At 40.1% G+C, this 13,437-nt stretch overlaps 1 non-coding gene across 1 annotated transcript; it reads right to left on the reverse strand.

The window, feature by feature from the left end:
• Positions 1 to 604: 604 nt before the first annotated feature.
• LOC120095754 (small nucleolar RNA SNORA17) lies at positions 605 to 735 on the reverse strand. The gene has a single exon (XR_005491545.1). It is a non-coding gene; the product is annotated as a small nucleolar RNA SNORA17 (small nucleolar RNA).
• Between the last annotated feature and the right edge of the window lie 12,702 nt (positions 736 to 13,437).

The raw sequence follows: 13,437 nt of genomic DNA on the forward strand, positions 1-13,437 counted from the left end.
ACCCACCATGGTCCCTGGTGGCATCACCAGCTACTAACATCAGGCGTTTCTCACTACCCTCAGGGCTTCGGTTCTGCCTCTCTTCATTGTGCCCGCATCCTTCTGTTTCCATTTCTCCACTACTTTCTTAGTGGTGCCTGGAGTCTCTCAGGAGTAGTTTAAGGAGTGCTATGTCCCGCTCATGCATTATGGATTCAGGCAAGGGTCATCTTAGGCATGGTCTGCCCATCCCCATAGGCATGCATGGCACCGGACCGGCATCTCAGGCTAGCTCCCTGTTAGAGTCCCATACCAGCAGTCTGGTAGTCATCTAGGGCTCATTCCTTGCCTGGCTTTTCAAAGTGTGAGAGGGTTGCCTAACTCGGGGTCATTCTCGAACTCTTGGTCCACAGTCCCAGGAATGGTTCCTCTAGTCTTTCTGCCTTGCTCCCGGTTCTGTGGCACCAGACTGGTGGTTGTCTGAGGCTAGTTTCCTTTCCAGGCCCCCTGGTGGTTGTCTGAGGCTAGCTTCCTTTCCAGGACCCCTGGTGGTTGGCTCAGGCTAGCTTCCTTTCCAGGCCCCCTGGTGGTTGGGTCAGGAGTTGCTCTTTTCAGGGGATGTTCATCTTCTAAGCTACTAATTATTCAAATGTTCATAGGTCAGAACTCTAAGCATGAACATAGCTTCTCTCCTTCTGCCACCTATGGATGCGTATGGGACAGAGCTTGCACACCCACAACACCTATAGGGACATTAGAAACATCTTCATAGGATTTACTGTTCTCTATAGGCCACTGAGATCAGAAAGAGGCAATGATACTCTGATTAATCAGTTGTCATCTCAGTGGTCAAAGCGGCAGTGATGGTGTTACAGAGCCAGGGTTCTTGGGTTACACATCATAGAATATTGAGAGGATTCCTTTGTCCCTGATGCTAGGCAAATGATTATCATTAGGTGGTCAATTTTGATCACTCTGCCAACTGGAGAATACCAGTGGGATAGAAATTACAAAGTGAATTAATATGGTGTAGATCAGAGGGTGTTGAGAGCTTCCACTAGTGAAAAAGAAGACTTCCTTTTTGGGCCAAACAAGGCCATCAGGATCTGGCTGTCACATAGTGGGAACAGGGTCTTTTGGGGAACAATGGTCTCCTTTGTGTACTAAAATAGAGTTCTTCTGAAAAGAATGTCCATATTTATTTTGGGATAATTCCTTTGGTTATTTTTTTCCATCTCATTTTCTTTTTTTGCTCTCTCTTTCTGTAAATTACACTTTGTCTATTTAGGAGTTTTTATTGATGTGAAGAGATATTGTGACCAAGTCAATTCTTTTTCTTTAAATTGGATATTTTATTTATTTACATTTCAAATGTTATCCCCTTTCCTGGCTTCCCCTCCAGAAAACCCCTATCTCATCCCCCGTTGTTTCTATGAGGGTACTCCCCCACCCAACCACCCATGCCTGCCTCCCCGCCTTGGCATTCCCCTACACTGGGGCATCACATCTTCACAGGACCAGGAGCCTCTCTTCCCGTTGATGCCCAACAAGGCCATCCTTTGCTCCATATGTGGCTGGAGCTATGGGTCCCTCCATATATGCTTTTTGGTTGGTGGTTTAGTCCCCGGGAGCTCAGGGTATCTGGTTGGTTGGTATTGTTGTTGTTCCTATGGGTTGCAAACCCCTTTAGTCCTTTCTCTAACTCCTCCATTGGGGACCTTGTGCTCAGTTCAATGGTTGGCTGTGAGCCTCTGCCTCTGTATTTGTCAGACTCTGGCAGAGCCTCTCAGGAGACAGCTATATCAGGCTCCTGTCAGCATGCACTTTTTGGCATCCGCAATAGTGTCTGGGTTTGACCAAGGCAATTCTTACAAAGGAAGCTTTCACTGGGGCTGGCTTAGAGATTTAGGAATTCAGTCCATTATCCCATGACAGGAAGCATGGCAACAGTCAGGCAGACATAGTGCTAGAGGAACTGAGAGTTTTACATCTTGATCTGCAGGTAGCAGAAGAGGACTCTCTCTCTCTCTCTCTTTATCTCTCTATATCTCTGTCTCTGTCTCTTTTTCTCTCTCATTCTCTCTCTTCTCTCTCTCCCTGTGTATGTTTGTGTATGTGTGTGTCACACTGGGCATAACTTGAATATTTACGACACAAGGCCCCCACCTCAGCAGTGACACACTTTCTCTAACAAGGCCATACCTCCTTCAATAAGACCACAACTCCTCACAACTCCTAATAGTGCCATTTCCTAAGGGCAAGCATTCAAACGCATGAATCACGCATGTGGGGGTCATATGTATCCAAGCCACCACATACATTATATTCTTAGACATAATTTTCTTCTCTTCCTTCCAATTGAATGATGATAAAAATACCCCCCATCCTTTTATTAAACCTGGTTGTACTATAAAATAAAGGGGAGTGAATTAAAATATTTGCTGTACCTATTAATTTTTAAACTATAATTTAGTAATATCTAAAACTTTCAAAATGTTCATATGGCCCCATACTATTTTTTAATAAAAGTATTTAAGAATGAGTGCTGAAAGCAAAGTGAAATTCAAGATTTTGGTATCTTCACATGTTTTTTTAAAAATTTTAAACTATGCACTGTGACTGAAAATGCATTTTGCATATATTTATAGTAATCATAACTTATTTGCAGTAAATAGAACTTACCTTTGGCAACAAAAATTGTGTATCTACGATGGGAATTGACAACTCGCAGTTAACATAATTGCTAGTGTTATAGACTTTGTCTCTCCATCCCAACCAAAGAACCCTTTTCCTGGAAATGAATAGATGGGGAGGAAAGAATGATTATCTATGAATCTGAGTCTTCCAAAACTGACTCCAGGTGCTAGAAATAGATTGGATTATTCTCTCCAGAGGGCACAGTTACTTCTACCACTATTAATATCTGTGGAAAGTTGGTTATATTGACACTGCACTGGAAGCTTCTGGGATTACATCTATCAGGAAGAAACAAAAGCTGCACGGCTGGGGCAGTGAATCCACTCAACCATGTTTTGGAAAAACACTGAGTAGAAACAAGCTGATTCTGCATGTAAGACCTTCCCTTTGTTAAAGAAAGCAAGGAGATCTTTGCAGTTTCTAGGGACTTGGATGGTTTCTTTAAACTATGTGCCACCAGTTCAAAGGCTTAACATTATATCTATGTAGGACTATGACCATATTTTGGGGCCTATCAAGGCTGTCTTGGTATTCGTTCAGTAGAGAATCAGAACTAAATATCAGAACTGTCGAAATATCTATAGAAAAGATAAAATCAGAGGGAGAACTAATTACTTGCTTGCTTTTGGCAAAGCTGTGGTGGTTTTGAGAGAAAGAGTCTTGGCATGTTCTGCGCTCCTGTGTGTGTGTGTGTGTGTGTGTGTGTGTGTGTGTGTGTGTGTGTGTGTGTATGTGTGTGTTTGCATCAGAATATCTTTTTTAATGTATCAGTTTGTTTCTATGTTTACCTTAAGGATAAACTTAATGTTAAATTTTGAGAGAAAATAAGAATAAATGGGTAAATAGTTACTGTATAAAAAATACAATTAAATTTAGTGGATATACAAAGATGGAGAATCCCAAATGTTTGCTCTGAGCTGGCTGTAAGACTAGCTGTAAGAAGCAGAAGAAATTTTCTGTAGTCTTCTTAAGACTTTGGAAGAAAGTATCTGTTAGAAATGTTAACTCTTCCTAAAGATGCCCAAATACATGTAAATGCTTTAAGGAATTATCAAAAATTTCATAACATTTTTGAAGCAAGACCACAACACTGAAAATACATTTAAATATGAAGCATTTAATATAAGCAATAATGTAGAATCATATGCCTTAATTTCTTTTTATAATTAAACAAAATAAAAAATACTAACATAGTTTCCATTCAAGATTATAAAAAGGAAAATTGAAAAAAATAAAAGAAACCTAGATATAAGGATCTTATCTGAGGGGCAGGGGAGACCATCTCAGCTTTGCCAAAAGTCAATTGGCTTACTTGAAAGCAAGCAAGTAATCAGTATTCCTTAATATTTTATCTTTCCATAGATATTTTTTCTTTTTTTTTTATTAACTTGAGTATTTCTTATATACATTTCGAGTGTTATTCCCTTTCCTGGTTTCCGGGCAAACATCCCCCTCCCCCCTCCCCTTCCTTATGGGTGTTCCCCTCCCAACCCTCCCCCCATTGCCGCCCTCCCCCCCACAGTCTAGTTCACTGGGGGTTCAGTCTTAGCAGGACCCAGGGCTTCCCCTTCCACTGGTGCTCTTACTAGGATATTCATTGCTACCTATGAGGTCAGAGTCCAGGGTCAGTCCATGTATAGTATTTAGGTAGTGGCTTAGTCCCTGGAAGCTCTGGTTGCTTGGTATTGTTGTACATATGGGGTCTCGAGCCCCTTCAAGCTCTTCCAGTTCTTTCTCTCATTCCTTCAACCGGGGTCCTATTCTCAGTTCAGTGGTTTGCTGCTGGCATTCGCCTCTGTATTTGCTGTATTCTGGCTGTGTCTCTCAGGAGCAATCTACATCCGGCTCCTGTCAGTCTGCACTTCTTTGCTTCATCCACCTTGTCTAATTGGGTGGCTGTATATGTATGGGCCACATGTGGGGCAGGCTCTGAATGGGTGTTCCTTCAGTCTCTGTTTTAATCTTTGCCTCTCCCTTCCCTGCCAAGGGTATTCCTTTTCCTCATTTAAAGAAGGAGTGAAGCATTCACATTTTGATCATCCGTCTTGAGTTTCGTTTGTTCTAGGGATCTAGGGTAATTCAAGCATTTGGGCTAATAGCCACTTATCAATGAGTGCATACCATGTATGTCTTTCTGTGATTGGGTTAGCTCACTCAGGATGATATTTTCCAGTTCCAACCATTTGCCTACGAATTTCATAAAGTCATTGTTTTTGATAGCTGAGTAATATTCCATTGTGTAGATGTACCACATTTTCTGTATCCATTCCTCTGTTGAAGGGCATCTGGGCTCTTTCCAGTTTCTGGCTATTATAAATAAGGCTGCGATGAACATAGTGGAGCACGTGTCTCTTTTATATGTTGAGGCATCTTTTGGGTATATGCCGAAGAGAGGTATAGCTGGATCCTCAGGCAGTTCAATGTCCAATTTTCTGAGGAACCTCCAGACTGATTTCCAGAATGGTTTTACCAGTCTGCAATCCCACCAACAATGGAGGAGTGTTCCTCTTTCTCCACATCCTCGCCAGCATCTGCTGTCACCTGAGTTTTTGATCTTAGCCATTCTGACTGGTGTGAGGTGAAATCTCAGGGTTGTTTTGATTTGCATTTCCCTTATGACTAAAGATGTTGAACATTTCTTTAGGTGTTTCTCAGCCATTCGGCATTCCTCAGCTGTGAATTCTTTGTTTAGCTCTGAACCCCATTTTTTAATAGGGTTATTTGTTTCCCTGCGGTCTAACTTCTTGAGTTCTTTGTATATTTTGGATATAAGGCCTCTATCTGTTGTAGGATTGGTAAAGATCTTTTCCCAATCTGTTGGTTGCCGTTTTGTCCTAACCACAGTGTCCTTTGCCTTACAGAAGCTTTGCAGTTTTATGAGATCCCATTTGTTGATTCTTGATCTTAGAGCGTAAGCCATTGGTGTTTTGTTCAGCAAATTTTTTCCAGTGCCCATGTGTTCCAGATGCTTCCCTAGTTATTCTTCTATTAGTTTGAGTGTGTCTGGTTTGATGGAGGTCTTTGATCCACTTGGACTTAAGCTTTGTACAGGGTGATAAGCATGGATCGATCTGCATTCTTCTACATGTTGACCTCCAGTTGAACCAGCACCATTTGCTGAAAATGCTATCTTTTTTCCATTGGATGGTTTTGGCTCCTTTGTCAAAAATCAAGTGACCATAGGTGTGTGGGTTCATTTCTGGGTCTTCAATTCTATTCCATTGGTCAATCTGTCTGTCTCTGTACCAATACCATGCAGTTTTTATCACTATTGCTCTGTAATACTGCTTGAGTTCAGGGATAGTGATTCCTCCTGAAGTCCTTTTATTGTTGAGGATAGCTTTAGCTATCCTGGGTTTTTTGTTATTCCAGATGAATTTGCAAATTGTTCTGTCTAACTCTTTGAAGAATTGGATTGGTATTTTGATGGGGATTGCATTGAATCTGTAGATTGCTTTTGGTAAAATGGCCATTTTTACTATATTAATCCTGCCAATCCATGAGCATGGGAGATGTTTCCATCTTCTGAGGTCTTCTTCAATTTCTTTCCTCAGTGTCTTGAAGTTCTTATTGTACAGATCTTTTACTTGCTTGGTTAAAGTCACACCGAGGTACTTTATATTATTTGGGTCTATTATGAAGGGTGTCGTTTCCCTGATTTCTTTCTCGGCTTGTTTCTCTTTTGTATAGAGGAAGGCAACTGATTTATTTGAGTTAATTTTATACCCAGCCACTTTGCTGAAGTTGTTTATCAGCTTTAGTAGTTCTCTGGTGGACTTTTGGGATCACTTAAATATACTATCATATCATCTGCAAATAGTGATATTTTGACCTCTTCTTTTCCGATCTGTATCCCCTTGATCTCCTTTTGTTGTCTGATTGCTCTGGCTAGAACTTCAAGAACTATATTGAATAAGTAGGGAGAGAGTGGGCAGCCTTGTCTGGTCCCTGATTTTAGTGGGATTGCTTCCAGTTTCTCTCCATTTAGTTTAATGTTAGCAACTGGTTTGCTGTATATAGCTTTTATTATGTTTAGGTATGGGCCTTGAATTCCTATTCTTTCCAGGACTTTTATCATGAAGGGGTGTTGATTTTTGTCAAATACTTTCTCAGCATCTAATGAAATGATCATGTGGTTCTGTTCTTTCAGTTTGTTTATATAATGGATCACGTTGATGGTTTTCCGTATATTAAACCATCCCTGCATGCCTGGGATGAAGCCTACTTGATCATGGTGGATGATTGTTTTGATGTGCTCTTGGATTCGGTTTGCCAGAATTTTATTGAGTATTTTTGCGTCGATATTCATAAGGGAAATTGGTCTGAAGTTCTCTTTCTTTGTTGTGTCTTTGTGTGGTTTAGGTATAAGAGTAATTGTGGCTTCGTAGAAGGTATTCGGTAGTGATCCATCTGTTTCAATTTTGTGGAATAGTTTGGATAATATTGGTATGAGGTCTTCTATGAAGGTTTGATAGAATTCTGCACTAAACCCGTCTGGACCTGGGCTCTTTTTGGTTGGGAGACCTTTAGTGACTGCTTCTATTTCGTTAGGAGTTATGGGGTTGTTTAACTGGTTTATCTGTTCCTTATTTAACTTCGGTACCTGGTATCTGTCTAGGAAATTGTCCATTTCCTGTACATTTTCAAGTTTTGTTGAATATAGGTTTTTATAGTAATATCTGATGATTTTTGAATTTCCTCTGAATCTGTAGTTATGTCTCCCTTTTCATTTCTGATTTTGTTAATTTGGACGCACTCTCTGTGTCCTCTAGTCAGTCTGGCTAAGGGTTTATCTATCTTGTTGATTTTCTCAAAGAAACAACTTTTGGTTCTGTTGATTCTTTCTATGATCCTTTTTGTTTCTACTTGGTTGATTTCAGCTCTGAGTTTGATTATTTCCTGCCTTCTACTCCCCGGGTGTGTATTTGCTTCTTTTTGCTCTAGAGCTTTTAGGTGTGCTGTCAAGCTGCTGACATATGCTCTTTCCTGTTTCTTTCCGCAGGCACTCAGCGCTATGAGTTTTTCTCTTAGCACAGCTTTCATAGTGTCCCATAAGTTTGGGTATGTTGTACCTTCATTTTCATTAAATTCTAAAAAGTTTTTAATTTCTTTCTTTATTTCTTCCTTGACCAGGTTATCATTGAGTAGAGCATTGTTCAATTTCCATGTATATGTGGGCATTCTTCCCTTATTGTTATTGAAGACAAGTTTTAGGCCGTGGTGGTCCGATAGCACGCATGGGATTATTTCTATCTTTCTGTACCTGTTGAGGCCCGTTTTTTGACCAATTATATGGTCAATTTTGGAGAAAGTGCCATGAGGAGCTGAGAAGAAGGTATATCCTTTTGCTTTAGGATAGAATGTTCTATAAATATCTGTTAAGTCCATTTGGCTCATGACTTCTCTTAGTCTGTCTACATCTCTGTTTAATTTCTGTTTCCATGATCTGTCCATTGATGAGAGTGGGGTGTTGAAATCTCCCACTATTATTGTGTGAGGTGCAATGTGTGTTTTGAGCTTTAGTAAGGTTTCTTTTACGTATGTAGGTGCCCTTGTATTTGGGGCATAGATATTTAGGATAGAGAGTTCATCTTGGTGGATTTTTCCTTTGATGAATATGAAGTGTCCTTCCTTATGTTTTTTGATGACTTTTAGTTGGAAATTTATTTTATTTGATATTAGAATGGCTACTCCAGCTTGCTTCTTCTGACCGTTTGCTTGGAAAATTGTTTTCCAGCCTTTCACTCTGAGGTAGTGTCTGTCTTTGTCTCTGAGGTGTGTTTCCTGTAGGCAGCAGAATGCAGGGTCCTCGTTGCGTATCCAGTTTGTTAATCTATTTCTTTTTATTGGGGAGTTGAGGCCATTGATGTTGAGAGATATTAAGGAATAGTGATTATTGCTTCCCATTATATTCATATTTGGATGTGAGGTTATGTTTGTGTGCTTTCATTCTCTTTGTTTTGTTGCCAAGATGATTAGTTTCTTGCTTCTTGTAGGGTATAGCTTGCCTCCTTATGTTGGGCTTTACCATTTATTATCCTTTGTAGTGCTGGATTTGTAGAAAGATATTGTGTAAATTTGGTTTTGTCATGGAATATCTTGGTTTCTCCATCTATGTTAATTGAGAGTTTTGCAGGATACAGTAACCTGGGCTGGCATTTGTGTTCTCTTAGGGTCTGTATGACATCAGTCCAGGATCTTCTGGCCTTCATAGTTTCTGGCGAGAAGTCTGGTGTGATTCTGATAGGTCTGCCTTTATATGTTACTTGACCTTTTTCCCTTACTGCTTTTAATATTCTTTCTTTATTTTGTGCGTTTGGTGTTTTGACAATTATGTGATGGGAGGTGTTTCTTTTCTGGTCCAATCTATTTGGAGTTCTGTAGGCTTCATGTATGTCTATGGGTATCTCTTTTTTTAGGTTAGGGAACTTTTCTTCTATGATTTTGTTGAAGATATTTACTGGTCCTTTGAGCTGGGAGTCTTCACTCTCTTCTATACCTATTATCCTTAGGTTTGATCTTCTCATTGAGTCCTGGATTTCCTGTATGTTTTGGACCAGTAGCTTTTTCCGCTTTACATTATCTTTGACAGTTGAGTCAATGATTTCTATGGAATCTTCTACTCCTGAGATTCTCTCTTCCATCTCTTGTATTCTGTTGGTGAAGCTTGTATCTACAGCTCCTTGTCTCTTCTTTTGTTTTCTATATCCAGGGTTGTTTCCATGTGTTCTTTCTTGATTGCTTCTATTTCCATTTTTAATTCCTTCAACTGTTTGTGTTTTCCTGGAATTCTTTCAGGGATTTTTGTGACTCCTCTCTATGGGCTTCTACTTGTTTATTTATGATTTCCTGGAATTCTTTCAGGGATTTTTGTGACTCCTCTCTATGGGCTTCTACTTGTTTAATTGTGTTTTCCTGGAATTCTTTCAGGCATTTTTGTGATTCCTCTCTGTAGGCTTCTACTTGTTCTCTAAGGGAGTTCTTCACGTCTTTCTTGAAGTCCTCCAGCATCATGATCAAATATGATTTTGAAACTAGATCTTGCTTTTCTGGTGTGTCCATAGATATTTTTAATGTGTGTGTATGTATGTATGTATCTGTGTGTGTTTGTGTTTGTGTGTGTATGCACACATGCATGTATGTATGTGTTTGTGTGTATGGTGTGAATACATACATATATATGTATGTAGGTACACACACATGCTTTTCATATACTAGTGATCTAAAGATGTCATTATGTTATGGCTGCTAATTTACAAAACCAAAATTATTTCTGAATTTGTAGAGACTACTATCTAATATGAAAGTATTAGGAAGTTATTACGGTTTATATATGCTTAGCCCTGGGAATGGCAATATTAGAAGGTGTGGCCCTGTTGGAGAAGGTGTATCACTGTGAATGTGGGCTTTAAGATGCTCATCCTAGCCAGTAATAGGCTACTAACCTTCAGATGAAGGCATAGAACTCTCAGCTCTTTCAGTACCATGACTGCCTGGATGCTGCCATGTTCCAGCCTTGATACTAATGGACTGAACCTCTGAACCTGTAAGCCAGCCCCAATTAAATGTTGTCCTTAGAAGAATTGCCTTGATTATGGTGTCTGTTCATAGCAGTAAAATCCTAAAATAGTGGTTTAGAGTTTCTTTTTCTATTGAATATTTTATGTATTTACATTTCAAACGTTGTCCCCTTTCCCAGTTACCCCCTCCCATGCCCTTTCTCCCTGCTCCCCTCCCCCTCACCCATTCCCACCCTACACTGGGGCATCAAGGCTTCATAGGATGAGGGCCTTTCCCCTTACTGATGTCAGACAATGCCATCCTCTGTTACATATGCGGCTGGAGCCATGGGTCCCTCCATGTGTACTCATTGGTTGGTGGTTTAGTTACTGGAAGCTATGGGGTGTCTGGTTGGTTGATATTGTTGTTCTTCCTATGAGGTTGCAAAAACCCTTCAGCTCCTTCAGTTTTTTCTCTAACTCCTCTATTGGGGTCCCCATGCTCAGTCCAATGGTTAGCTGCAAGCATCCTCACCTGTGTCAGTAAGCCTCTGGCAGAGCCTCTCAGGAGACATCTATATCAGGCTCCTGTCAGCAAGCACTTCTTGGCATCAGTAGTAGTGACTGGATTTAGTGGCTGAATATGGGATGGATCCCTGGGAGCAGTCTCTGGATGGCCTTTCTTAAAGTTTCTGCTACACTTTGTCCCTACATTTCTTCCTGTGAGTATTTTGTTCCCCCTTCTAAGAAGGACTGAAGCATTCACATTTTGGTCTTCCTTCTTGAGCTTCATATGCTCTGTGAATTATGTCTTGCATATTCTGAGTTTTTTGGGCTAATATCCACTTCTCAATGAGTACATACCATGTGTGTTCTTTTGTTGCTGGGTTATTTTTTTTTGTTGCTAAGGATATTTTCTAGTTCCATCCATTTGCCTAAGAATTTTATATAGTCATTGTTTTTAATAGCTGAGCAGTACTCCATTGTGTAAATGTACCACATTTCTGTATCCATTGCTCTGTTGAAGGACATCTGGATTCTTTCCAGAGTCTGGCTACTATTAAAAAGATTGCTATGAACATAGTGAAGCATGTGTCCTTATTATGTGTTGGAGCATCATTTGGGTATATGCCCAGGAATGGTCTAGCTGGGTTTTCAGGTAGCATTATGCTCAACTTTTCTGAGGAAACTCCAGATTGATTTCCACAGTGGCTGTACCAGCTTGCAATCCCATAAACAATGGAGGAGTGCTCCTCCTTCTCCACATCCTTGCCAGCATCTCTTGTCACCTGAGTATTTTATCTTAGCCATTCTGACTAGTATGAGGTGGAATCTCAGGGTTGTTTTGATTTGCGTTTCCCTGATGACTAAGGATGTTGAACATTTCTTTAGGTGCTTTTCAGCCATTCCATACTCCTCAGCTGAGAATTCTTTGTTTAGATCTGTACCCCATTTTTAATAGGGTCATTTGGTTCTCTGGAGTCTAACTTCTTGAGTTCCTTGTGCCTATTAAATATTAGCCCTCTATCAATGTGGGATTAGCCAAGATCTTTTTCCAATCTGTTAGTTGCCATTTTGTCCTATTGTCAGTATTCTTGGCATTACAGAAGCTTTACAATTTTATGAGGTACCATTTGTTGATTGTTGATCTTAGAGTGTAAGCCATTGGTGTTCTGTTCAGGAAATTTTCCTCAGTACCTACGTGCTGGAGGCTCTTACCCACTATCTCTCTATTAGTTTGAGTGTATCTGATTTTATGGGGAGGTCCTTGATTCACTTGGACTTGAGCTTTGTACAGGGCAAAAAGAATGGATTGATCTGCATTCTTCTATATGCTGACTTCCAGTTGAACCAGCCCCATTTGTTGAAAACGCTCTTTTTTCCACTGGATGGTTTTAGCTCCTTTGTCAAAGATCAAGTGACCATAGCTATGTGGGTTCATTTCTGGGCCTTCAGTGCTATTCCATTGATCTACCTATCTGCCTACCATGCAGTTTTTAATGACAATTGTTCTGTAACACAGCTTGAGGTCAGGGATATATGGTGATTATCCCAGAATTTTTTTCTTTTTTTGGAGAATAGTTTTTACTCTTCTGGGATTTTTATTCCAAATGAATTTGCAAATAGATCTTTCTAAGTCAATGAAGAATTGAGCTGAAATTTTGGTGGGGCTGCTTTGAAAATGTAGGTTGCTTTCTACAAGATACCCATTTTTACAATATTAATCTTGCCAGTCCATGAGCATGTTTCTATCTTTTGAGGTCTTCATCGATTTCTTCAGAGACTTGATGGTTTTATCATATAGATCTTTCACTTGCTTGGTTAGAGTCACACCAAGTTATTTTTTACTATTTGTGACTATTGTGAAGCATGTCAGTGTTGTTTCTTTAATTTCTTTCTCAACCTGTTTATCCTTTGAGTAGAGGAAGGCCACTGATTTGTTTGAGTCAATATCCATCCACTTTGCTGAAGTGGTTTTTCAGGTTTAGGAGTTCTGTGAAGGAATTTTTGGGGTCACGTATACTATCACTTCATCTGCAAATAATGATATTTTGATTTCTTCCTTGCCAATTTGCATTCCTTTGACCTCCTTTTGTTGTTTTATTGCCCTAGATAGGATTTCAAATCCTATACCGAAGAGGTAGGGAGAGAGTGGGCAGCCTTGTCTACTCGCTGCTTTTAGTGGGATTGCTTCAAGTTTCTTTCCATTTAGTTTGATGTTGGCCCCTGGTTCTCTGTATATTGCTTTTACTATGTTTAGGTATAGGCCTTGAATTCTTGACCTTTCCAGGTCTTTTATCATGAAGGGGTGTTCAGTTTTGTCAAATGATTTCTCCACATCTAATAAGATGAACATGTAACTTTTTTCTTTGAGTTTTTTTTCTTTATTAAATTGAGTATTTCTTACTTACATTTCGATTGTTATTCTCTTTCCCGGTTTCCAGGCCAACATCCCCCTAACCCCTGCCCCTGCCCTTCTATATGGGTGTTCCTCTCCCCATCCTCCCACCATTACCGCCTTCCCCCCAAAAATCATATTCACTGGGGGTTCAGTCTTAGCAGGACCAAGGGTTTCCCCTTCCACTGGTGCCCTTACTAGGCTATTCATTACTACCTATGAGGTTGGAGCCCAGGGTCAGTCCATGTATAGTCTTTGGGTAGTGGCTTAGTCCCTGGAAGCTCTGTATGGTTGGCATTGTTGTTCATATGGGGTCTCGAGCCCCTTCAAGCTCTTCCAGTCCTTTCTCTAATTCCTTCAACG

Source organism: Rattus norvegicus, chromosome 11 (genome assembly GCF_036323735.1).
Source record: "Rattus norvegicus strain BN/NHsdMcwi chromosome 11, GRCr8, whole genome shotgun sequence".
In the NCBI taxonomy this organism is placed as follows: domain Eukaryota; kingdom Metazoa; phylum Chordata; class Mammalia; order Rodentia; family Muridae; genus Rattus; species Rattus norvegicus.